General features: G+C 47.3%; 1 protein-coding gene across 3 annotated transcripts in view; it reads right to left on the bottom strand.

Moving 5' to 3' along the window:
• Window positions 1-23,646, bottom strand: part of LOC129714350 (adhesion G protein-coupled receptor L1-like) — a 350,449-nt gene extending 326,803 nt beyond the window's left edge. For all 3 annotated transcript variants that reach the window (XM_055663898.1, XM_055663900.1, XM_055663899.1), the window contains exons 1-2: window positions 23,073-23,646; window positions 8,203-8,352 (exon numbers count right to left, since the gene is read on the bottom strand). The gene's annotated coding sequence lies outside the window, so the exon portion shown is untranslated. The remainder of the gene's footprint in view (window positions 1-8,202; window positions 8,353-23,072) is intronic.
• Between the last annotated feature and the right edge of the window lie 3,776 nt (window positions 23,647-27,422).

The following is a 27,422-nucleotide window of genomic DNA, read 5'->3' as shown; positions in this document are numbered from 1 at the left end:
AAAATAATTCATTTAATTACGATAACTCTCCGAAAACAAAACAAAAAAATCACCCACCACCTTAACACAAAATCACCAAATTATCTTAACACTAAATTTTCAGACAACCATGTTACAATCCTTACAGTGTTTAAGAAGGAACTGCAGATGCTGGAAAAATCAAAGGTAGACAAAAAAAATGCTGGAGAAACTCAGCGGGTGCAGCAGCATCACAGGTGAGTTTCTCCAGCATTTCTGTCTACTTACAAATATACTAAATGAGTAAGTTTATTGGCCAAGTATTCACATACAAGGAATTTGCCTTGGTGCTCCGCCCGCAAGTAACAACATGACATACAGTGACAGTTGCGAGTGACTCGGAAGACACTATACATTAATAATAATAAAACATTAATGATAAAACACCATTGATCAAACGTGTGAACCAACAAAATACCACCAACTATGTTGGCGGACTTAACCCAGGTAAAGGGGCAAAGAATTCCACAGATAGACTGGATAGACTTGGTTTATATTCTCTAGAATTTAGGAGATTGAGAGGGGATCTTATAGAAACTTACAAAATTCTTAAGGGGTTGGACAGGCTAGATGCAGGAAGATTGTTCCCGATGTTGGGGAAGTCCAGGACAAGGGGTCACAGCTTAAGGATAAGGGGGAAATCCTTTAAAACCGAGATGAGGAGAACTTTTTTCACACAGAGAGTGGTGAATCTCTGGAACTCTCTGCCACAGACGGTAGTTGAGGCCAGTTCATTGGCTATATTTAAGAGGGAGTTAGATGTGGCCCTTGTGGCCAAGGGGATCAGAGGGTATGGAGAGAAGGCAGGTACGGGATACTGAGTTGGATGATCAGCCATGATCATATTGAATGGAGGTGCAGGCTCGAAGGGCCGAATGGCCTACTCCGGCACCTAATTTCTATGTTTCTATGTTTCTATGATTCACCACCATCTGACTAAAGAAATTCCTCCTCAACTCCTTCCTAAAGGAATGTCCTTTAATTGTGACCTCTAGTCCTAGATTCTCCCACTAGTGGAAACATCCTCTCCATATCCACTCTATCCAAGCCAACAAGATTTACAGGCTGGTCTCGTAAACATCTAACAAAGACAGTATCAGTTGGAGGTTAATAGCATATCTCCCAAACACAGATATATCCTATCTGAGGCAGAGATATGTTAATTTATAGTAGAGATAGCAAGCTCTCCAAAATGGTTGACACAAAGCACTCCTGAAAAATTATGTTTACGTTAGTTTGGAGATTATATTTTGTAAACAGGCCCTTCAGCCACTTAGTCCACTCCGACCAGCAATCACCCCGTACATTAGTTCTATTCTACATCTTACGGATAATTTACCAAAGCCAATTAACCTACAAACCTGGAGTGTGGGAGGAAACCGGAGCACCTGGAGAAAACCCACGCAGGTCATGGGGAGAACGTGCAAACTCCGCGCAGACAGCACCCGTGGTCAGGATTGAGCCCAGGTCCCTGGTGCTGTGAGGCAGCTGCACTACCCGCTGCTCACCCACAAGTAACATGTCCAACATCAATTTCAAACGCGTTAAAATAAATAAGATTGGTAGATTGCATTGGGGATTTGTAATTGAGGGAATACAGAATGGGGCAAGGAAGAGAATTCATTTTTCAACCAACCGCACTGAGTGGGAACAAGACTAATCAATGCCTTTGATCGGACGTCTGGTTATAGAAACATAGAAACATAGACAACAGGTGCAGGAGTAGGCCATTCTGCCCTTCGAGCCTGCACCGCCATTCAATATGATCATGGCTGATCATCCAACTCAGTATCCCGTACCTGCCTTCTCTCCATACCCCCTGATCCCTTTAGCCACAAGGGCCACATCTAACTCCCTCTTAAATATAGCCAATGAACTGTGGCCCTCAACTACCCTCTGTGGCAGAGAGTTCCAGAGATTCACCACTCTCTGTGTGAAAAAAGTTCTTCTCATCTCGGTTTTAAAGGATTTCCCCCTTATCCTTAAGCTGTGACCCCTTGTCCTGGACTTCCCCAACATCAGGAGCAATCTTCCTGCATCTAGCCTGTCCAACCCCTTAAGAATTTTGTAAGTTTCTATAAGATCCCCTCTCAATCTCCTAAATTCTAGAGAGTATAAACCAGGTCTATCCAGTCTTTCTTCATAAGAAAGTCCTGACATCCCAGGAATCAGTCTGGTGAACCGTCTCTGCACTCCCTCTATGGCAATAATGTCCTTCCTCGGATTTGGAGACCAAAACTGTACGCAATACTCCAGGTGTGGTCTCACCAAGACCCTGTACAACTGCAGTAGAACCTCCCTGCTCCTAGACTCAAATCCTTTTGCTATGAAACTTATTCTGTACTCTTGGTTTTACTCTGTACTAAATGTTACTCCCTGATCATGTATCTATACACCAGAAATGACTTAAATGTCATCATGTATTGTCTTTCTGCTGACTGGTCATTGCGAAAAGCAAGAAGCTTTTCATTGTACCTCGATACACATGACAATAAACTAAACTGAACAAGGAGATACAACCAGTTAAAGCAAACGCCACAACTTGGAGTCACACAGCGTGGAAACAGGCCCTTCGACCCAACCGGCCAACATGTCCCAGCTACACTAGTCCCACCTGCCTATGTTTGGTCCATATCCCTCCAAACCTGTCCTATCCATGTACCTGTCTAACTGTTCCTTAAATGTTGGGATAGTCCCAGCCTCAACTACCTCCTCTGGCAGCTCGTTCCATACACCCACTACCCTTTATGTGAAAAGGTTAGCCCTCAGATTCCTATTAAATCTTTTCCCCTTCATCTTGAACCCGTGTCCTCTGGTCCTCGATTCCCCTACTCTGGGAAAGAGACTGTGTGTATCTACCTGATCTATTCCTCTCATGATTTTATACACTTGACAGGTGGTTCCAGGGAGAGTCAGATGCAAAAAGCCACCAAGAATAGTTCAGCACCATGTACCAGATGGGTAGGAAGGAACTGCAGATGCTGGTTTAAACCGAAGAAAGACACAAATGCTGGAGAAACTCAGCGGGACAGGCAGCATCTGTGGAGAGAAGGAATGGGTGACGTTTTGGATCGAGATCTTTCTTCAGATTTGGTGATTGAGGCAGCTGCTATAACAGTATTTAAGAGACAATTGGATAGGTACATGGATTGGAAAGCATGGGAGGATATGGGGAAAATATGACTGGCCTAAATGGAACATCTGGATCAGATTTCAGACATCTGAAGAAGGGTCTTGACCAAAACGTCACCCATTCCTTCTGTCTGGAGATGCATCCTATCCCGCTGAGTTACTGCAGCATTTTGTATCTACCCTGTTCCAGCAACTGGGAACTGAGGGATTCTAGATCACAGGGAGGTTACACAAAAAAGCTGGAGAAACTCAGCGGGTGCAGCAGCATCTATGGAGCGAAGGAAATAGGCAACGTTTCGGGCCGAAACCCTTCTTCAGACCACAGATTCTAGATCACAGGGAGGCAGGTTTAGGTTTAATCAGAGTGAGGCCTAATGCAAATTGGAGGAACAGCATCTCATATTTCCCTTGGGCAGCTTACAGCCCAGTGGTATGAATATTGATTTCTCCAACTTCAAGTAAACCCTGGCATTCCCTCTCTCTCTCTCTATCCCTCCCCCACGCAAGTCCCACCAGCTTCTTGTTTACACCCAACAAACAGTTGACCTGTTTCCATTATTTGTTTATTCATTGTTTTTTATCTCTCCACATCATCATATATATCTCTCATTTCCCTTATCCCCAACCAGTCTGAAGAAGGGTCCCGACCCATTCCTTCTCCCCAGAGATGCTGCCTGTCTCAATGAGTTACTCCAGCATTTTGTATCTATCGTCATTATGAGAGTTAGATTTAGCTCCAAGGGCTAAAGGAGTCAAGGGATATGGGGAGAAAGCAGGAACGGGATACTGATTTTAGATGATCAGTCATGATTAATATTCATTCATAAGCTATATTATAGAGGGAGTTAGATGTGGCCCTTGTGGCTAAGGGATCAGGGGGTATGGAGAGAAGGCAGGTATGGGATACTGAGTTGGATGATCAGCCATGATCATATTGAATGGCGGTGCAGGCTCGAAGGGCCGAATGGCCTACTCCTGCACCTATTTTCTATGTTTCTATTGCCTCTGGTGCTAGACTTTCCCACACAGTGGAAACAACATCATACCACATCCACTAAGAATAAACATTGCCTTTAACACGCATTATTCTGTCTAAGGATAAATGGGGTCCTTTAAAACCGAGATGAGAAGAACTTTTTTTCACACAGAGAGTGGTGAATCCCTGGAACTCTCTGCCACAGAGGGTAGTTGAGGCCACAGTTCATTCCTGGAATTATTTACCACAGCATACTTCAATGTACAAAGGAACAGACCAAATCTGTAACCACTGATGATCACTGCATGTCTTCTTCAATTATTTGAACTTGGATTTCTTACGAATGGCCTACTCCTGCACCTAATTTCTATGTTTCTATGATTACATTGAATGGCGGTGCTGGCTCGAAGGGCCGAATGGCCTACTCCTGCATCTATTTTTCTATGTTTCTATTAGTTTGCGCCGAAAGCCAAATGGTGCGAACTCATTTTTTATTCCTACTGAAATGAACTGCAAGGGTGCTGTTAGCAAAACATAAACTGTGAGATGTATTTGTGGAAGTTTGGGTGCAAGTTGTTGTGGAGAGACACAGTCACCAATTACGTATTTTGCAAGTGTCTCTGGTGGTGACTCGAGGCACTGGGGACTAGAGAATCCTCAGCCACCGTTGGGTATGTGGGATGTTACACAATGACGAGTGTGTTGACTTCTGTTTCCTCGTCACCAATGGGGACTGGAAGAGTCAATCAGGTTCAGGTCTGATCTCCTCCCCGCATCAGGTAGTCAACACAAGTCCCAATGCATTGATCTGCCGTTTTCACACCTTACATAGAAATGTAGAAAATAGGTGCAGGAGGAGGCCATTCGGCCCTTCGAGCCAGCACCGCCATTCATTGTGATCATGGCTGATCATCCCCTGTCAATAACCCGTGCCTGCCTTCTCCCCATATCCCTCGACTCCACTAGCCCCTAGAGCTCTATCTAACTCTCTCTTAAATCCATCCAGTGACTTGGCCTCCACTGCCCTCTGTGGCAGGGAATTCCACAAATTCACAACTCTCTGGGTGAAAAAGTTTTTTCTCACCTCAGTCTTAAATAGCCTCCCCTTTATTCTAAGACTGTGTGGCCCCTGGTTTTGGACTCGCCCAACATTGGGAACATTTTTCCTGCATCTAGCTTGTCCAGTCCTTTTATAATTTTATATGTTTCGATAAGATCTCCCCCCTCATCCTCCTAAACTCCAGTGAATACAAGCCTAGTCTTTTCCTCATATGACAGTCCCGCCATCCCAGGGATCAATCTCCTGAACCTACGCTGCACTGCCTCAATCACAAGGATGTCCTTCCTCAAACTAGGAGACCAAAACTGTACACAATACTCCAGATGTGGTCTCTCTCACCAGAGCCCTATACAACTTACCCCTCCAAATATCTCGAGTCTCGCCCTCTCCCCCGACTCTCAGTCTGAAGAAGGGTCTCGACCCAAAATGTCACCCATTCCTTCTCTCCAGAGATGCTGCCTGTCCCGCTGAGTTACTCCAGCTTTTTGTGTCTATCTTCGGTTAAAGCCAAGCATCTGCAGTTCCGTTTTACACATTTCCTCTGAAGTTCAGGTTAGTTTTTTTGTCACGTGTACTGAGGTACAGTGAAAAGCTTTTGTTGCGTGCTCATCAGTCAGCGGAAAGACAATACATGATTACAATCGAGCCATTCACAGTGTATAGATACGAACAAGGACAAGATCCCACAGATCAGCCATCGTAGTCTCGTTATAAGTCCTTGACATCTTAAACTACGAAGGAACATTATCCACTTTGTGTTTCTGTGGAACTTCAGAGGTAAGGGAGTCAAACCTATAGGACTTTAATTTAATTAATAGAATTAATTTTAATTTCAAGATTTTGTGTACCTTGCTGTGTTGTGACTGTTGGCAGGCCAATTTCCCCAGAGGATGAATAAAGTTTGATCCCATCCTGTCCTATCGTATCGTGTAAGACTATCACCCATCTTTCTCAATCCAGACCAACATAGAAACATAGACAATAGGTGCAGGAGTAGGCCATTCGGCCCTTCGAGCCTGCACCGCCATTCAATATGATCATGGCTGATCATCCAACTCAGTATCCCGTCCCTGCCTTCTCTCCATACCCTCTGATCCCTTTAGCCACAAGGGCCACATCTAACTCCCTCTTAAATATAGCCAATGAACTGTGGCCTCGACTACCCTCTGTGGCAGAGAGTTCCAGAGATTCACCACTCTCTGTGTGAAAAAAGTTCTTCTCATCTCGGTTTTAAAGGATTTCCCCCTTATCTTTAAGCTGTGACCCCTTGTCCTGGACTTCCCCAACATCGGGAGCAATCTTCCTGCATCTAGCCTGTCCAACCCCTTAAGAATTTTGTAAGTTTCTATAAGATCCCCTCTCAATCTCCTAAATTCTAGAGAGTATAAACCAAGTCTATCCTGTCTTTCTTCATAAGACAGTCCTGACATCCCAATACCATGACATTTCCAAACCCGTCCTATCCATGTACCAGTCTAAACATTGGGATAGTCCCAGCCTCAACTACCTCAGCTTGATGGCAGCTTGTTCCATACACCCACCACGCTTTGTGTGAAAAAGTTACTCCTCGGACTGCGATGAAATCATTCTTTCATTGTTCTATATCTCTCTCTCTACATATTCCCAGTCTCCACTATCTGATTCACTTCATCGATAAAAGCACATGATCCAAGTTGGCCTGGTCTGAACAAGGAGGCTGCCTTGTTTTCCAAATTACGGCAGTGTCTACGCTTGAAGAATTATTCCATTGACTGTGAAATATTTCATGACATCCCAATACCATGAAAGATTCAATATCAATACAAGTCTTGACATTGCCTTTTCCAAAATCTTCATTGAACCACCAATGGCAAAGAATGTTATCGAGCTGGAAAGGGTACAGAGAAGATTTACAAGGATGTTGCCAGGACTAGAGGGTGTGAGCTATAGGGAGAGGTTGAGTAGGCTGTGTCTATATTCCTTGGAGCACAGGAGGATGAGGGGGGATCTTATAGAGGTGTCCAAAATCATGAGAGGAATAGATCAGGTAGATGCCCAGAGTAGGGGAATCGAGGACCAGAGGACATGGGTTCAAGGTGAAGGGGAAAAGATTTAATAGGAATCTGAGGGGTAACTTTTTCACACAAAGGGTGGTGGGTGTATGGAACAAGCTGCACGAGGAGGTAGTTGAGGCTGGGACTATCCCAACGTTTAAGAAACAGTTAGACAGGAGGGACTAGTGTATCTGGGGCATGTTGGTTGGTGTGGGCAAGTTGGGCCTGGGGCCTGTTGGTGTGGGCAAGTTGGGCCGAAGGGCCTGTTTCCACTGTATCACTCTGACTAGTGTAACTGGGGCAGGTTGGGCCAGTATGCGTAGGTTGGGCCGAAGGGCCTGTTTCTGCACTGTGTCACTCTATGACTAGTGTAACTGGGGCAGGTTGGGCCAGTATGGGCAGGTTGGGCTGAAGGGCCTGTTTGCACACTGTATCACTCAGTCTATGACTATTGTAGGTGGGGCAAGTTGGGCCGAAGGGCCTGTTTCCATGCTGTATCACTCAGTCTATGACTAGTGTAGCTGGGGCAGGTTGGGCAGGTTGGGCCGAAGGGCCTGTTTCCACACTGTATCACTCTATAATACTACCAAAGCATTGTGACTCCTTGAAGGTCAACCACTGATTGTTTTGCATCCGGTTAGATATCATTTCCCTGAGATGAAGAGAGGCTGTATTTATCTTCCTGGTAAGGTAGTGGTGTGGGCAGCAAGCTATGGTGTGTTGGGAAAAGGAATACACCCCAGCTGATGTTTCTTTTAAAAATAGGCCTCAGCGTTCCAATGTTTCCAGAAACCGTGACGAATGCAATGAGTCACCCCCACTAATTTTTTTTCTTAAATTGCTAAATGCAGAGACAATTAAACTAAAATCAAAATATTGTCAAGGCTGGAGATTTGAACCAACTACTAACATTGCAGGAAGCTCTGGGGCTAATTAAAAATGTCTACTGACGTGCCAAGTGGATCATGTGAGAATTTTTGTACCTGGTTTAGACCGCAAGCCATTTTCCTCATTGGGAGATTAGGGGGGGTGATGGAGAGAGGGTTCGGGTTGGGATCCGGGCAGTCATCTCGTCTGTTCGTAACTCATGGCTCCAGTCCAAGTGACCCCAACTTCACCACCGCAGGTATCGTCTGTGAAGAGAGGGAGGGAGAGAGAGGTAATGCCATCGTCCTAACTCCACACAAAACGGACTCGGTTTTTCTCCTAACGGGCCTGTCCCACTTACGCAACTTTTTCGGCAACTGCCGGCATAGGTCTTTGCAGGTCTCCGAAAATTTTCAACATGTTGAAAACCCAGCGGGGACCAGAAAGATGCTACGATTCTTTGGGCGACTGAGGAGACGATTCACGACCGTACAGGTGACATCGCAGGGTGAATGAAGCCTGTACGGTCGTGAGTAGTCGCCCAAAGAGTCGTTCCTTGTTCTGGTCCTTGCTGGATTTTCAACATGTTGAAAATTTTCGGAGACCCATGACGGGTGCCGGCAGTCACCGAAAAAAATCACGCAAGTGGGACAGCCCTTAACGCACTTCAAGACAAGACTCATGTCTGAAGATGGGTCTCGTCCCGAAACGTCACCTATTTCCTTCGCTCCATAGATGCTGCCTGTATATTTGCTATATTTAAGAGAGATGTGTTGGACAGGCTAGATGCAGCAAGATTGTTCCCGATGTTAGGGAAGTCCAGGACAAGGGGTCAAAGCTTACGGATAAGGGGGAAATCCTTTAAAACCGAGATGAGAAGAACTTTTTTCACACAGAGAGTGGTGAATCTGTGGAATTCTCTGCCACAGAGGGTAGTTGAGGCCAGTTCATTGGCTATATTTAAGAGGGAGTTAGATGTGGTCCTTGTGGCTAAGGGGATCAGGTGGTATGGAGAGAAGGCAGGTACGGGATACTGAGTTGGATGATCAGCCATGATCATATTGAATGGCGGTGCAGGCTCGAAGGGCCGAATGGCCTACTCCTACACCTAATTTCTATGTTTCTATGTCCCGCTGAGTTACTCCAGCATTTTGTGTCTGTCTTTGAAATGAACCAGTCTGAAGAAGGGTCTCGCCCCGAAACGTCACCTATTTCCTTCGCTCCATAGATGCTGCCTCACCCGCTGAGTTTCTCCAGCATTTTTGTCTACCTTCGATTTTTCCAGCATCTGCAGTTCCTTCTTAAACATTCTATATTTCTTAATCATCACCTGCCTTTGACCTGTCATTTTCACACCTTACCCTTCAATGTGTGTTTCTCTCTCCCCTGACTCTCAAAAAAATGACAGCTCTCCATCTATTTCCATGTATTGGTTTAGCCTCAAAAACAATGATCGGGTGACAGATGTTCTTGCGTATGGCGTACACAGCCTAAAGTTGTAGGATAACTTGTTCTATTTGATTGTGCATGCCAGGTTGATTGCATTCGTTGAACAGGGCAGCCCACGTGAAGGTTGCAATCTCCCACCCCAGGTGACAAATGTTAATGTACATACTTCTCTGATTCTACGAAATCAGACAACATTAGATCAGAAGACAGACACAAAATGCTGGAGTAACTCAGCGGGACAGGCAGCATCTTTGGGTGATGTGTCGGGTCGAGACCCTTCTTCAGACTGTCCCTAGGGCTCCCAGCACCTTCTCATGGTCCACCAGGGATGAGTGGCGGTGGTGCCTATGTTCCAACCCTTAACCAAAGTCCGCAGACAGCAGATTTAACAAAGGGGAGAGGGCAGAAGAGGCAATCACACATCTGAGCACCTGATGGATATCTTCCATTTTGAGAACAGCGTATTCTGCGCACACATCTCTGTGGGGTGTTTGCTTGGAATTAATTTAATCATTGGTCCTGCAAGAATGTATTATTTTTTGTGCAGTGAAACAATAACAGGTTGAATCTTTCACCACACATAGGAGGTCTACCCCCCTCCTCACTTCGTGCCTCTATCACACTCATAGTCTGACTACACTGCAGGCAAGGGGGTGGGAAAACAGAGGTACGGAGAGGTACAGATGGGATGCAAGCCCGAAAGACCAAGGCACACAGAGTCAGGGACAGCGAGAACCAGAGAGAGGGAGAGAGATACGAGGCAAGGAGAGAGTCAAAATGAATGGCGCATACGGAGGGGGTAGTGAGATCAGGAGAGGATAGAGACAGGAGGAAAAACACACAGGGAGAGAGAGATGGAGAGGTGGGGGAGACAGAGAGAGACAGACAGAGAGGGGGAGAGACACAGAGAGAGAGGGAGACACAGAGAGAGAGGGAGAGAGAGAGAGGGAGAGAGAGAGAGACAGAGAGAGAGAGAGAGAGACAGAGAGAGAGAGAGAGAGAGAGAGAGGGAGAGAGAGAGAGAGGAGAGAGAGAGAGAGGGAGAGAGAGAGAGAGAGAGGGGGAGAGAGAGAGAGAGAGAGAGGGGGGGGGGAGAGAGAGAGAGAGGGAGAGAGAGAGAGAGAGAGAGAGAGACAGAGAGAGGAGGGAAATACGGAGAGAGAGACGAGAGAGAGAGGGAGAGACAGAGAGGGGAGAGATATAAAGACATAGACAGGGAGAGAGACAGAGAGGGGGGGACATAGACACAGAGTGAGATATATAGGGGAGGGGGAGCGAGAGACAGAGAGGGGGGAGAGAGAGAGAGAGGGGAGGGAGAGAGACAGGGAGAGGGAGAGAGACAGAGAGAGGGGGAGAGAGACAGAGAGAGGGGGGGACAGAGAGAGGGGGAGAGAGACACGCAATACCATGAGAAGAGAGATACACACTAAATCCTTGAGGAACACATGGGGGTGCGTTTGTAGAGAAAGGGTGGAGGAGACCAGAGGGGGAGAGAGAGACACAGAGAGGGGGAGCCATACATAGAGAGGGCCATACATACACAGAGCCATACATACACAGAGCCATACATACACAGAGCCATACATACACAGAGCCATACATACACAGAGACATACATACACAGAGACATACATACACAGAGACACACATACACAGAGACATACATACATACACAGAGCCATACATACACAGAGCCATACATACACAGAGCCATACATACACAGAGCCATACATACACAGAGAGCCAGATAGATACACAGAGCCATACATACACAGAGCCATACATACACAGAGCCATACATACACAGAGCCATACATACACAGAGCCATACATACACAGAGAGCCAGATAGATACACAGAGCCATACATACACAGAGCCATACATACACAGAGCCATACATACACACAGATACACAGAGCCAGATAGATACACAGAGCCATACATACACAGAGAGCCAGACAGATACACAGAGCCATACATACACAGAGCCAGCCAGACAGATACACAGAGCCATACATACACAGAGAGCCAGATAGATACCCAGAGGCATACATACACAGAGAGCCAGACAGAAACAGAGAGACAAACTGGGAAACAAAGGCAGTTCGACTGACCAAGGATCACAGGCCCGGTAGAGAAACACAAACAGAAACAGCCGCAAACTATATTTTTTCAGACGGAGACGGGGAGGAAAAATAAATCTAACGAAACTGCGAACAGTGAAGGCTTTTTGTTGCGGATGGAGGGAGCAGAGAGAGCGGGAGACGGAACAGCACAGATCACACCAAGACCGGCTGATTTGTAATAATTCAGAATAAATTACATTGCTGCTTCTAAATATACATTATAATCTGCACGGGTGTGTGCGCGTGTGTGTACACACATTGTGACAAACACGCACATCTCTTCGTGATGATTTTGCAGCAGGCGTACCTTGATCACCATTCCCTTTGTCCCATTTTCACACCTTGCACTTCCTTATCTATGTACCTCCCCCTCCCCCGACTCTCAGATGAGGAAGGGTCACTCATTCCCTTCTCTCCAGAGATGCTGCCTGTCCCGCTGAGTTACTCCAGCATTTTGTGTCTACCTTCATAATGAGAGTTAGATTTAGCTCTTAGGGCTAACGGAATCAAGGGATATGGGGAGAAGGCAGGAACGGGGTACTGATTCTGGATGATCAGCTGTGATCATATTCAATGGCAGTACTGGCTCGAAGGGCCGAATGGCCTACTCCTGCACCTATTTTCTATGATAGCCCACTACCTCCTATTGCCTAAATATCCAAATCTTCAGTAGAACAGAAACATAGAAAATAGGTACAGGAGTAGAGGCCATTCGGTCCTTCGAGCCTGCACCGCCATTCAATGTGATCATGGCTGATCATCCAACTCAGTATCCCATCCCTGCCTTCTCTCCATACCCCCTGATCCCCTTAGCCACAAGGGCCACATCTAACTCCCTCTTAAATATAGCCAATGAACTGTGTGGCCTCAACTACCTTCTGTGGCAGAGAATTCCACAGATTCACCACTCTCTGTGTGAAAAATGTTTTCCTCATCTCGGTCCTAAAAGAATTCCCCCTTATCCTTAAACTGTAGAACATACACAATTGGGCTGCAGAATGTGCCGTGCTGTTTTAGCTTCTACCCTGCACACCAACCGCAGTGAAACAAAAACACTTCACTCCGACACCTCACTATCTCTGGGTAGGTGGCAATGATGGGGAGAGAGTGGTCCACAGAGAGGGGGAAACAAATGGAGTGATGCTGGTCAGAGGCAAGGCTGTGGAGGGCATTGGGAGCAACGAGGAATCAGAGCAAGCAGAGGGTGCAGAGGGAGAGGATTGATTACAAGATGACAATTAAATGTATCTTGTATCTTGTATCTTGATTAGATATGGGGATATGCAAACATACACACACATGCACACACACACACATAGCCCATGCACATACATGCATACATGCGCACGCATAGCCCATGCACATACATGCATATATATATATACACACACACACACACATACACTCACACATAGCCCATGCACATGCATGTATACACATGCACACACATAACCCATGCATATACATGCATACATACATGCGCACGCATAGCCCATGCACATACATGCATACACACACGTGCACACACACACACATAGCCCATGCACATACATGTATACACATGCACACATAACCCATGCATATACATGCATACATATACACATAGCACATGCATATACATACACGCACATGGACACACATAGCCCATGCATACATATACATAAAACCGATGACCATACATGTCACACACACACACAACTCATATGCATGCATACATGCACAACTCGTGTACATAACATACACAATCCATATACACACACAGCCCATAAACATACATATACACCCTATATACACATGTGCGCACACACAAGCCATGTACATACACACACTCCATATACATAATAATATATATATATTATTATACAAAACAAGCACATGCACAAGGCATGTACTACATATACGCACGTATGCACATGCTGTAAAAACAAAGCACACACGTATGCACACAATGCAAATATACATTCTCAACCCAAACGCACACACTGACATATATCTACATGCATTTGCATTCATGCTATTTCTACACACACACATAAATGTACATATTCACACAGTGGCAGGAAAAGGAGAGAGAGAGAGAGCGCGCCAGGGTGTTTAGAGAACTGAGATACACAGAGCAGGATCGCAGCGAGATGGAGAAAATGGAGGGAGTGAGCAGAGAACATAGAGGAAGAACTGGCAGTGAATATAAATATCACAGGGTGGATGGGAAGAAATGAAACTGCCGCGATACAAAAATCAAATACCTGCAGAGCTAAAATACATACCAGTCACAATATTCCCAAACATTCCCACCACTATTCCCTGCTCTATACCCCGTGCTTCAGACCCAAACAACAGTGATCAGTGACGTACAAATTCCAGTCGGCCTTCAACAATTATGCTCAGCGCTCTCAGGGAAGGAATATTTTGGATGGGTTGGTTCAGAAGTGATAGGAGCAGAATTAGGCCATTCGGCCCATCAAGTCTACTCCACCATTCAATCGTGGCTGATCTATCTCTCCCTCCCAACACCATTCTCCTGCCTTCTCCCCATAACCCCTGACACCCGCACTAATCAAGAATCTGTCAAATTTCAACCTTAAAAATATCCATTGACTTGGCCTCCACAGCCTTCTGTGGCAATGAGTTCCAAAATTAATTGTGTTCCCCGCCTTTGAGCAACGCCAATCTTATCTCTACCCAGAGATCTATTTAGGGATTGAACAAGAGGAGAATTGGCTTCAATTGTAGGCCAAATCACCCAGCCTTAAACTCATAGATTGTTAAGGGCTTGGACACACTAGAAACATGTTCCCGATGTTGGGGGAGTCCAGAACCAGGGGCCACACACACAGTTTAAGAATAAGAAGTAAGCCATTTAGAACGGAGACGAGGTAACACTTTTTCTCACGGAGAGTTGCGAGTCTGTGGAATTCTCTGCCTCAGAGGGCGGTGGAGGCAGGTTCTCTGGATGCTTTCGAGAGCTAGATAGGGCTCTTAAAGATAGCGGAGTCAGGGGACATGGGGAGAAGGCAGGAGCGGGGTACTGATTGGGGATGATCAGCCATGATCACATTGAATGGCAGTGCTGGCTCGAAGGGCCGAATGGCCTCTACTCCTGCACCTATTGTCTATTGTCTAAACCCATTTTTAATTGTCTAGGAAGGAACTGCAGGTGCTGGTTTAAACCGAAGGTAGACACAAAATGCTGGAGTAACTCAGCGGGACAGCCAGCATCTCTGGAGAGAAGGAATGGGTGACGTTTCGGGCCGAGACCCTTCTTCAGACCTGATTAGTCTGAAGAAGGTTTCGACCCAAAATGTGTGTCAAGTCAAGTCAGTTTTATTTCAGTAGCAAATTTAAAAAACAACTCTGGTTGGCCAAAGTGCTTTACATTGGTGGAGGTACTAACATTATACATGGATTAAGTACATACATAAATACATACATGTAGCCCTCCCTCAGAGGACGTCAAGAAAGGCTTGAATAAAGATGAGTTTTTAGTCTCGACTTAAAGGAGTCGTTGGAGGGGACAGTTCTGATGCGTAGGGGGATGCTGTTCAACAGTCTAGGAGCTGCAACCCCAAAGGCGGGGACACCCCTGAGCTTATGCAGGAGGCTAGATGCAGGAAGATTGTTCCCGATGTTGGGGAAGTCCAGGACAAGGGGTCACAGCTTAAGGATAAAGGGGAAATCCTTTAAAACCGAGATGAGAAGAACTTTTTTTCACGCAGAGAGTGGTGAATCTCTGGAACTCTCTGCCACAGAGGGTAGTTGAGGCCAGTTCATTGGCTATATTTAAGAGGGAGTTAGATGTGGCCCTTGTGGCTAAGGGGATCAGGGGGTATGGAGAGAAGGCAGGTACGGGATACTGAGTTGGATGATCAGCCATGATCATATTGAATGGCAGTGCAGGCTCGAAGGGCCGAATGGCCTACTCCTGCACCTAATTTCTATGTTTATGCCTAGACCGCGGGATACTCAGTAACCCAATTGGTGTGTGTAGGATAGTGTTAGCGTGCGGGGATCGCTGGTCGGTGCAGACTCGGTGGGCCGAAGGGCCTGTTTCCGCGCTGTATCTCTAAACTAAACAGAGTCTTCCCTGTTCTACATCGCAGTGGAAAGGAGTCCAGCTCCCAATGCACGCGCGCGTCCCTGTATATTGACACAGTCGTGATTAATGGCAACTCATTCGTTTTATTAAGATTTATTAAGACTTAAGATTTATTGCCTTCTATCACGGTGAGGAGGTGTCTGGTGAACTTATTGTGGTGGGTTAAATTTGTGTTTTGTTATTTTATTATACGTATAACTGCAAGGTGACGAAATTTCGTTCAGACTGAAAGGTCTGAATGACAACAAAGTTTCCAAGATTTTTCTCGACTTCAAAAAAACCAAAACGGGAAAAAAAAAATGATTGGATCAAATGGGGCCATCATCAACAAAAGCCAAGATGAGATGGGGGAAGATAAGTCGCGACACAAAATGTTACTTCGCCACAGATGTGTTCAAGAAGGAACTGCAGATGCTGGAAAATCAAAGGTAGACAAAACAAAAAAAAAGTCTGAAGAAGGGTTTCGGCCCGAAACGTTACCTATTTCCTTCGCTTCATAGATGCTGCTGCACCCGCTGAGTTTCTCCAGCATTTTTGTGTAACTTCTCCACAGATGCTGCCTGACCCGCTGAGTTACTCCACCTTTTTGTGTCTATTTTCAGTGTAAACCAGCATCTGAATAGACTGAGGATCGCCAATGAGATACTATCTACCTCATCTGTGAGACTCAGAGTGAGTATCCTTGATCGGACTTTGCTGGCTTTACCTTGCACTCAACATTATTTCCCACTCATAGAAACATAGACAATAGGTTCCCTGACCTCTCTGGCTGATGAATTAGGTCATTTGGTCCATCAAGTCTACATAGAAACATAGAAACATAGACAATAGGTGCAGGAGTAGTGGCCATTCGGCCCTTCGAGCCTGCACCGCCATTCAATATGATCATGGCTGAATATCCAACTCAGTATCCCATCCCTGCCTTCTCTCCATAAGTGTGGGATTAGTGGAGTGGATGGTTGATGTACAGTATTGACTGGATGGGCCAAAAGGCCTGTTTCCACATTGTATGACTTGGTCTTCATCCTACTGTGTCTATCAAAGATGTTACTCAGATACAATGTTCAAGAAGGAACTGCAGATGCTGGAAAATCGAATGCTGGAGAAACTCAGCGGGTGCGGCAGCATCTATGGAGCGAAGGAAATAGGCAACGTTTCGGGCCGAAACCCTTCCGGGTTTCGGCCCGAAACGTTGCCTATTTCCATAGAAACATAGACAATAGGTGCAGGAGTAGAGGCCATTCGGTCCTTCGAGCCTGCACCGCCATTCAATATGATCATGGCTGATCATCCAACTCAGTATCCCATCCCTGCCTTCTCTCCATACCCCCTGATCCCTTTAGCCACAAGGGCCACATCTAACTCCCTCTTAAATATAGCCAATGAACTGTGTGGCCTCAACTACCTTCTGTGGCAGAGAATTCCACAGATTCACCACTCTCAAGTATCTGTACACTGCCAATAATGTATTGTCTCTCTGCTGACTGGTTAGCACGCAACAAAACCTTTTCACCCGGCCCGAAACATCACCCGTTCCTTCCATCCAGAGATGCTGCCTGTCCCTGCTGAGTTACTCCAGCATTTTGTGTCTACCTTCAGTGTAAACCGGAATCTGCAGTTCCTTCCTACTGGACCTTGGTGCAAGTGACAATAAACTAAACTGAACTGAGACGTTCGTCAGTTCCCAGGCTATAAAACTGAGGTTCTAGACTAGGGTTATACAAGCTTGCATGGCTGAGGGAATGGATGCTAGGAGGTTCCTCCCCAGGCACTGGAGCTCAGCAGGGGGGGGGGGGGGGGGGAGAGAAACCTAGCTCTCGTTCCCTACACCTGTGCTAACACCGCACATCGGAGAAGATCTACACCCTTGAAAGACTCACACCGATGGCCCCTCGCTCCAGTTAATGCCTGACCAGCCGAGGAGAAGGCAGACTATGGGGCGATCTTTTAATATTTAACATTGCAAGCCGGGTAGAGGGCAAATAATGGGGGAAAACAGTGGGGGGGGATCCTTTAATATTTAAATTATGATAACGATGATGGGGAAATCCTTTTTACATTTAATATTGTAAGCCGGGTACAAGACAAGCGATGGGAGAAAACTGAGATCGGGCAACTCTTAATATATAATATTTCAACTGGGCTAGATGGGAGGTGATGAGCGACAACAGAGGTGGGGGCCTTTTTTAAATTGAAAGATGGGTGCATTTTTTAAATAATTTCAAGTGGGATAGTGAAAGGAAAATGGCGATGGGCGATGTCTATTAGCATTTAATAATAATATTCCGAGTTGGGGGGGAGAGGGTGGCGATGGGAAAATAATGATGGGTGCATCTTTTAATATTCGAGTGGGATGGAGGACAAACTAGGAGGAAAGATGGAGATGGGGGGCATTTAAAAACCCCATCTAATATTGTAATTGGGGTACACCGACAAGCAGTGGGGAAAATGGAGACAGGACTGATTTAATATTTAATATTTCGTAGGATAGAGGGCTAGAGATGAGGGAGGTGCATATTTTAATACATTATATTGCAAGTAAGGTAGAAGGCTAATGCAGATGTGGGCTAATGGAGATGGGGTACATTTTAATATTTAACATTTTAAGTGGGGAAAATAGGGACGGGAGCATATTTTAATATTCAAGGGCGGAGGGCAAACAAAGGCAAATGAAGATTGGAGGCATGTTTTAATATTTCATATTTTAGTGGACAACTTATGAATGAAATGGAAACGGGGCATCTTTTAATATTTTATATTTTTAGGTTTGATTGTGAGGAAGAAAATAGCGACGGGCATATTTTTAAATATTTTATATTTTAGAAGGGTCCACGGCCAGCTATGCGGGCAAATGTAGTAAGGGCATCTTAATCGATTAATATTTTAGTGGGGTCGGGGATGGATTGAGGGAAAATGTAGATGGGGGACATCTTTTAACGTTTAATATTTTAATTAGGGTAGAGGGCACATGATGGGGAAATCGGAGATTGGGGAATCTGTTAATATTTTATATTTTAATCGGGTGGAGGAGAAGCAATGGTAGGAAATGGAGATGGGGCATCTTTGGTTTAATATTGTAAGGAATGTATCTATGTAGAGTACAAATGGTGCGAAAACAGAGATGTGGGGGGAATCTTGTAATATTTAACCCAAAAGGGGCAAATAATGTGGGTGGAATTTAGCGAGGGAGTATCTTTTAATATGTAATATTTTTGCAAGGGAAATTACAGTATGTGGATTTGCAGCATCTTTTAATATTCAATGTTTTAAGATACGATATTGATGGAGAAAATAGCGATGGGTGCGTTTTTAAATATTGAATATTTCAGCCTGGGGTGGGGGACACGGGCGAGTGGAGACGGGGCATCTTTACGCGGCATAGAAGGCGCGTTGGGGGGGAAACGCAAATGGGGACGTCTTTTAATTTATAATATTTGAGTTGGGATCCAGGGCAAATGATGGGGCAGCTTTAATATTTAATATTTGATGTGGGATAGAGTTGGGGAAAATCGGGAAAGGTGCATTTTTTAAATATTCAACATTGCAAGGAGGGTAGACGTCCAACAATGCAGGCAAACTAAGCTGGGGGCGTCTTGTAATATTTTAACAAGGGAAAGAGCAAATGGCGGTGGGAGGGGGAAGAGAGATGGGGCATCTTTTAATATATAATATTTAAATACAATAGCAATGGATAAAATAGCGATGGGTGCATTTTAAAATATTTAATATATTAGCAGGGTAGAAGGCCAGCATTGTGGGGGCATTTCTTAACGTTTAATATATTAAGATGGGGGAAATGGAGACGAGGCATTTTTAATATTACAAGGAGGGTTGAGGACAAGCGGTGAAGGGAGGCCAGTGATGGAGACATCTTTTTAATGGTGACGATATGATTCTGGGTTTGTAAATGAGCCGGGAAGCGGTCGAAGCTTCGCTCCAGTTGCAGGGAATGTATTCCCAAACGCGAGCCCATCTGTCCAGGTACTGCCCGCTTCACCACGGGGAAGATGCCAAGATGAGAAGCGCCCATGGTGGTATTATCTCCAACCTCAGCCCACCGTCCTCTACCCAGCCCTGGGCCGGTATAACGGGAGCCCCCCAACTCCAGCGGTGGAGTAGTGAAGGCTGAACTCTGCCCAGAGATGCAGAGACATCAGATATCACAGCCAGGCCACCATGACTAAGCTCTCTCACAGAAACAATCTCCAAGGACTGGTCCCTGGTAAGATGGAAGGCTGATTGGCAGCGCCTTGCCCAAATTAGCTCATTATCACCTCTTTAAACACTGATTTTCCGAGGGAGAGAGGAAGAGAGGGAGAGAGAGAGGGAGGGAAGGAGGGGGAGAGAGAGAGAGAAGGAGAGGGAGAGAGAGAGAGGGAGGGAGAGGGGGGGAGAGAGGGGGGAAGGGAAGGGGGAGAGAGGGGAAGGGGAGAGAAGGGAAGGGGGGGGAGAGAAGGGAAGGGGGGGAGAGAGAAGGGAAGGGGGGGAGAGAAGGGGGGGGGGAGAGAAGGGAAGGGGGGAGAGGAGGGGAAGAAGGGGGAGAGAGGGAAGGGGGGGAGAGAGAAGGGGGGGGGGAGAAGAAGGGAGGAAGGGAAGGAAGGGGGGAGAGAAGGGGAAGGGGGGGAGAGAAGGAAGGGGGGGGAGAGAGAGGGAAGGGGGGGAGAGAAGGGAAGGGAGGGGAGAGAAGGGAAGGGAGGGGAGAGAAGGGAAGGGGGGGAGAGAAGGGAAGGGAGGAGGGAGAGAAGGGAAGGGGGGGAGAGAAAGGGAAGGGGGGGAGAGAAGGGAAGGGGGGGAGAGAGGGAAGGGGAAGGAGGGAAGGGAGAGAAGGGAAGGGGGGGGAGAGAAGGGAAGGGGGGGAGAGAAGGGAAGGGGGGGAGAGAAGGGAAGGGGGGAGAGAAGGGAAGGGAGGGGGGAGAGAAGGGGAGAGAAGGGGAGAGAAGGGGAAGGGGGGAGGAGAGAAGGGAGGGAGAGGGAGAGAAGGGAAGGGAGAGGAAAATATCCTAATTTCCTTCCTGCTGCCTTTTCTTCCCTCATTTATATTTTGTACCCCCCCCCCCCCCCCCCCCCAGCCAACAATCCATGGACACAACAACAGGCAGCGTTGCCTCAAGAGTCACAGAGAGAGAGAGAGAGATCCCACTGAATTTTAAGTTTGAGCAAACAAGAAACGCCCGGTGTAAATCGAATGTCAGAGAGGGTTTAAAATGTGAGATTTTGTGGCTTGTGTGAAGATGGTTCGATCTGCTCCTCGCCTCCCACCCCGACAGAAACATCTCCGCTGCACTTTGAGACACGGACCCGGCCATGAAACACAATAGCAGGAGCAGCGACACAGAGCACACACACACCCACACCATCTTTCCCACCCCAGTGCAATCAGAACCCTAATGAAAATACGGCAGGAAAGTCACCACCAGCGACTCGCTTCTAAGGACAATATATCATTTCCAATTATACAAGACACTGTTTAAATTTTAAATCTGCAGGTCTCGGCCACTCCTGAATAACTGCTCTACCTGTCCAGGGACATCATTTTAATCAATTCTTTCATTGTCACCCCCCCAAATTCGGTACAGAGAGTGTCGCAATGATGAAGCTACAGTGAACGCTATCACCCCGGTGTGTAACAGTAAGTGTGGCAGTGAATCTGTGAATCTACCAACCTCACACTACATGCCACAACCGGTTAATAACTGTACCGATTCGCTTTCTCCTGCAACCAGATTTTAGTGGGGAGGGGAGGAGAAGGGGGGGATTGTATAAATATTTATCGTTAATATTCCAACCAGGATTGCAACAATCTCATTGTAAGGAATTAATTAGCTGCGATCATCTGAGGTGGACACAGTCTCACACACCCATGCACACCCACACACACACACACACCACATACACACGTCCACACACTCACTACACACGTCCATCTAATGCACACCCACCACATACAGACACAGACACACCACATACACACGTCCACACACACACAACATACGTCCATCTAATGCACACTCACCACATACACAGACACACCACATACACATCTAGACACACACTCACTACACATTCATCTAATGTACGCAGATACACACACACACAAACACATACATCTAATGCACACACACACACAACACATACATCTAATACACACACACACACACAATCTATAAACCTATACACACAAACCCACACACCCATAAACAGACACACACCTATACAAGCATTAGCACACACACATCCACCCACACACCCACCCACACAGCCCCGTGTACACCTTTACACACAGACATCCATACACACAGGCACGGGTCTAACACTAATGTGCCAGGCTACAGGATACACAGACTCGCTGTTGTGACCGAGGGAAGGGAGTGGGGAGGGAGGAGAGGAGAGGTCAGACCAACTCACACCACCTCCACCGGTCAATGTCCCATTCACAGGAAGACGAGACGAGGGGGTGGGGGTAGGGAGATGAGGGGGTCAGGATAAGTCACCCCTCCCCCCACCACAATACCAGTTAATATCCCATGCACCGGGAGACGGGGGGTGGGGGTAGGGAGGGAGATGTCGGGGGGAGAGGGGCCGAACAGCCAGGACAGGTGCTACAATCCTCAGCCGACTGACACTAACTACCATCCCCGTCTTGGGGGGGGGGGGTTAGAGAGGAATTATTTCTCCCCGCCCCCACGTCCGGGAGAGGGAAAAGCACCAAAGGGGGGGGGGGGGGGGGAGAGGGGGGGGGGAGGGGGGGGGGGGGGGAGGAGAGAAGGGGGGGTGAGAGGGGGGGGGGGGAGAGGAGAGGGGGGGGAGAAGCGACTGCGGAATTTTTCTTCACGTCTCATCGTTAGTCACCGTAAATACAAATGCCGACACCAGAAAATGCGGTGCTGTCTCCCCCCCCCCCCCCCCCACCCCCCCCACCCCCCCCCACACCACTCTACCCGCTGTGACCCCGACCCCCCCCCCCCCCCTCCTATCCCTCCCCGCGGCCCACTCGGCCCGCTGCCAGCGGTCACTCCCGCCCCTCGCCTCTGGACACGTTCCAGAAGACGGGTCGGTCGGTCTGATCCAACGCCTCAAGTCACTACCTACAACCCCCTCTCTCCCCCCCTTCACCCCCTCTATTTCCCCCCTCCCTCTATTTACCCCTATTTCCCTCTCCCCTCTCCCACTCCCCTCTCCTCCTCCCCAATCAATCAGTTACAATTTCCCCATCTCCACTCCCCCCTCCCACCCCGCCTTCCACCCCCCTCTCCCAATCTCTCCCCCCCCCTCCCCACAACCCCCCCCCCCCCCCACATACCCCACTCCCTCACCTGTGTTCCCCGGCTCCAGCCACTCCGTTTCCGTGTCCGTGTCCCGGCCGCTCGCATAACCAAGGACGAGAGAGACAGAGAGAATCAGCCGCCGGGATTTCTTCGTTGCTCCTTTATCTTTTCCCTCCTGGCGTTTTCTATAAAGCCGGTAACGTCCGCCAGCCTTTCTCCCCCTCGCTCGCCGTGTGTGTGTGTGTGTATATGTGTGTGTGTGTGTACACAGATACAGGGAGGTGGGTGGGTGGGTGTGGGGAGAAATCCCAGTCTTTGGTCGAGTCTCCACGGTTCTGTGTGCGTCTCTCCCACACACACACACACACCGACACAGGCCGGCCTTAGAGCCCGCTACACAGCGCTCTCGTCTCGTCTCGCCTCTCCTCGTCTCTCCTCGTCTCGTCTCTCCTTTCCCCGCCGCCGACAGCTCTGTCCTCTCTTTCCCTCTCTCCCTTTTCTATAATCCGCTGGATTGCCCCAGCTGCTTTGCTGCTGCTGTAAGGTGTGTGTGTGTGTGAGAGGGGGAGAGAGAGAAAGGGGAGGGAGATGGTGAGAGTGAGACTGTGTGTGTGTGTGTCTCACACACAGACAGAGAGAGGGAGGGGATGGAGGGAGAGGGAGGACAGACAGAGAGAGAGAGAAGGGGAGAGACACAGAGAGAAGGAGAATGAGAGAGAGCTACACACACACACACACACACACGCTTCGGGGCTGCAGGCTTTGACAGCCCGTTCTCTCCAATTCCACGCAAACACGACACGGTTCTACTGGTCGTTACAAAACCTGGCATCTTCTCCTCGATAAAGCTGGAGGAACAACCAATTTGGATAGGGAGGGAGGTGAGGGAGAGGGGAGGGAGTAAAGAAAACATGATATGGATTAAACCTTCCTGGAATCGCTGTAACACAAGCCACTTATTCCCACTTATCAATGCAGGTAGATGGGACTAGGAGAAAATATGTGTTGGGCACGGATTTGTAGGACTGTCATTGTAATATGGTTATGGTTATATGGTTATAACTGCAAAGTTTAAATTTCGGACAGGTACATGGATAGGACAGGTGTAGAGGGATATGGGCCAAACGTGGGCAGGTGGGACAAGCGCGGATGGGACGTGTTGGCGGGTGTGGGCAAGATGGACCTGTTTCCACGCTGCGTGTGACTCTATCTATGACTTGTATCTGAGTAAGGTAGACAAAAATGCTGGAGAAACTCAGCGGGTGAGGCAGCATCTATGGAGCGAAGGAAATGGGCAACGTTTCGGGCAGAAACCCTTCTGGGATGCAGGAAGATTGTTCCCGATGTTGGGGAAGTCCAGAACAAGGGGCCACACACACAGTTTAAGGATAAGGGGGAAGTCTTTTAGGACCGAGATGAGGAAAACATTTTTCACACAGAGAGAGTGGTGAATCTCTGGAATTCTCTGCCACAGAAGGTAGTTGAGGCCACACAGTTCATTGGCTATATTTAAGAGGGAGTTAGATGTGGCCCTTGTGGCTAAAGGGATCAGGGGGTATGGAGAGAAGGCAGGGACAGGATACTGAGTTGGATGATCAGCCATGATCATATTGAATGGCGGTGCAGGCTCGAAGGGCCGAATGGCCTCTACTCCTGCACCTATTATCTATGTTTCTATGGAAATAGGCAACGTTTCGGGCCGAAACACGGAAGGGTTTTGGCCCGAAACGTTGCCTATTTCCTTCGCTCCATAGATGCTGCTGCACCCGCTGAGTTTCTCCAGTATTCGATTTTCCAGCATCTGCAGTTCCTTATTGAACATTGTATCTGAGTAACATCTTTGATAGACACAGTAGGATGAGGACCAAGCAATTAGAGTCATACAATGTGGAAACAGGCCTTTTGGCCCATCCAGTCAATACTGTACATCAACCATCCACTCCCCTAATCCTACACTTATCTGCTGCAGAGGAAGGGACTACATACGCTGGTTTAAACCGAAGATAGACACAAAAAGCTGGAGTAACTCAACGGGACAGGCAGCATCTCTGGAGAGAAGGTATGTGCCTTATGCAACTTTGCTCCAAACTGTTAACATAGAAACATAGAAAATAGGTGCAGGAGGAGGCCATTTGGCCCTTCGACCCAGCACCGCCATTCATTGTGATCATGGCTGATCGTCCCCAATCAATAACCCGTGCCTGCCTTCTCCCCATATCTCTCGATTCCACTAGCCCCTAGAGCTCTATCCAACTCTCTCTTAAATCCATCCAGTGACTTGGCCTCCACTGCCCTCTGTGGCAGGGAATTCCACAAATTCGCAACTCTCTGGGTGAAAATTTTTTTTCTCATCTCGGTCTTAAATGAACCATCCTACCACAACCAGAGAGCAGCGCTGAACTACTATCTACCTCATTGGTGACCCTCGGACTATCTTTGATCGGACTTTGCTGGCTTTACCTTGCGATAAACGTTATTCCATTATCATGTATCTACACACTGTGAACGGCTCGATTGTAATCATGTATTGTCTTTCTGCTGACTGGTTAGCATGGAACAAATGCTTTTCACTGTACCTCGGTACACATGACAATCAAACTACTAAACCTCTAAGCAAAACGAAAAATAATTCTGCAAGTTTTATTGCCAGTTCATCTTTGGTCTATTTGGAACCAGATATATTCATAGGAGATGCACGGTCTCAGTGCTTGTTTAGTTTAGTTTAGAGATACAGCGCGGAAACAGGCCCTTCGGCCCTCCGAGTCCGTGCCGGCCTGTGATCCCCGCACACTAACACTACCCTACACACACTAGGGACAATTTTACATTTGTCCCAAGCCAATTAACCTACAAACATGTACGTCTTTGGATCTCGGAAGATCGCGGAGTAAACCCAGGCTGGTCACGGGGGAGAACGTGCAAACTCCGTACAGACAGCACCCGTAGTCAGGATCGAACCCGTGTCTCTGGTGCTGTGAGGCAGTAACTCTACCGCTGTGCCCATAATGCTGGGAGTTTTACCCCTCTGTTTTATTTGGAACCTGGGACCTACATATGTGGACCACCGCCTCGGTACTTAGTCGAGAGTCAGCCGATATTTTTACTCTCCAAAGCCAGACAAACACATAATGTTATGATTCAGTGGTGAGATCGCCAATCCCCAAAACCACCATTGACTCACACTTGACAGAATTATCACAGCATAACAAATTCACTGATCTATCAAACTCACTTATCAAACTACAGATGTGTTTGGGATTCGGAATAGAAAAATAATTAACGCAGACAGGATTGTGGCATAGAAACATAGACAATAGGTGCCAGAGGAGGCCATTCGGCCCTTCGAGCCTGCACCGCCATTCATTGTGATCATGGCTGATCGTCCCCTATCAATAACCCGTGCCTGCCTTCTCTATAGAAACATAGAAGGTAGACAAAATTGCTGGAGAAACTCAGCGGGTGCAGCAGCATCTATGGAGCGAAGGAAATAGGCAACGTTTCGGGCTGAAACCCTGAAGGAAATAGGCAACGTTTCAGGCCGAAACCCGGAAGGGTTTCGGGCCGAAACGTTGCCTATTCCCTTCGCTCCATAGATGCTGCTGCACCCGCTGAGTTTCTCCAGCCAAAACCCTTCTCAGACTCACAGAAACATAGAAAATAGGTGCAGGAGGAGGCCATTTGGCCCTTCGAGCCAGCACCGCCATTCATTGTGATCATGGCTGATCGTCCCCTATCAATAACCCGTGCCTGCCTTCTCCCCATATCCCTTGACTCCACTAGCCCCTAGAGCTCTATCTAACTCTCTCTTAAATCCATCCAGTGACTTGGCCTCCACTGCCCTCTGTGGCAGGGAATTCCACAAATTCACAACTCTCTGGGTGAATAAGTTTTTTTTCTCACCTCAGTCTGAAATGACCTCCCCTTTATTCTAAGACTGTGTGTGGCCCCTGGTTCTGGACTCGCCCAACATTGGGAACATTTTTCCTGCATCTAGCTTGTCCAGTCCTTTTATAATTTTATATGTTCCTATAAGGTCCCATTTGCCTTCCCAATACTATTCCTCGCCTTATAAAAATTTATTTCAGTTCCTTTACCCCTTTACAGTACATCTGGGAGATTGTTTGTGTCTTCCTTAGTGAAGACAGATCCAAAGTACCTATTCTGCCATTTCCTTGTTGCCCATAATAATTCAAAGAGGCTTTTAGATAAACACATGAATACGCAGGGGATGGTGGGGATATGGTTCACATGCAGTCAGAGGAGATTAGAGTGGCATGGTGGTGCAGCGGTAGAGTTGCTGCCTCACAGCGCCAGAGACCCAGGTTCGATCCCAACTACGGGTGCTGTCTGTACGGAGTTTGTACGTTCTCCCCGTGACCTGCGTGGGTTTTCTCCGAG

The sequence above is a fragment of the Leucoraja erinacea genome, chromosome 39 (genome assembly GCF_028641065.1).
Source record: "Leucoraja erinacea ecotype New England chromosome 39, Leri_hhj_1, whole genome shotgun sequence".
Classification (NCBI taxonomy): domain Eukaryota; kingdom Metazoa; phylum Chordata; class Chondrichthyes; order Rajiformes; family Rajidae; genus Leucoraja; species Leucoraja erinaceus.
This window is presented reverse-complemented; position numbering and strand designations above follow the sequence as displayed.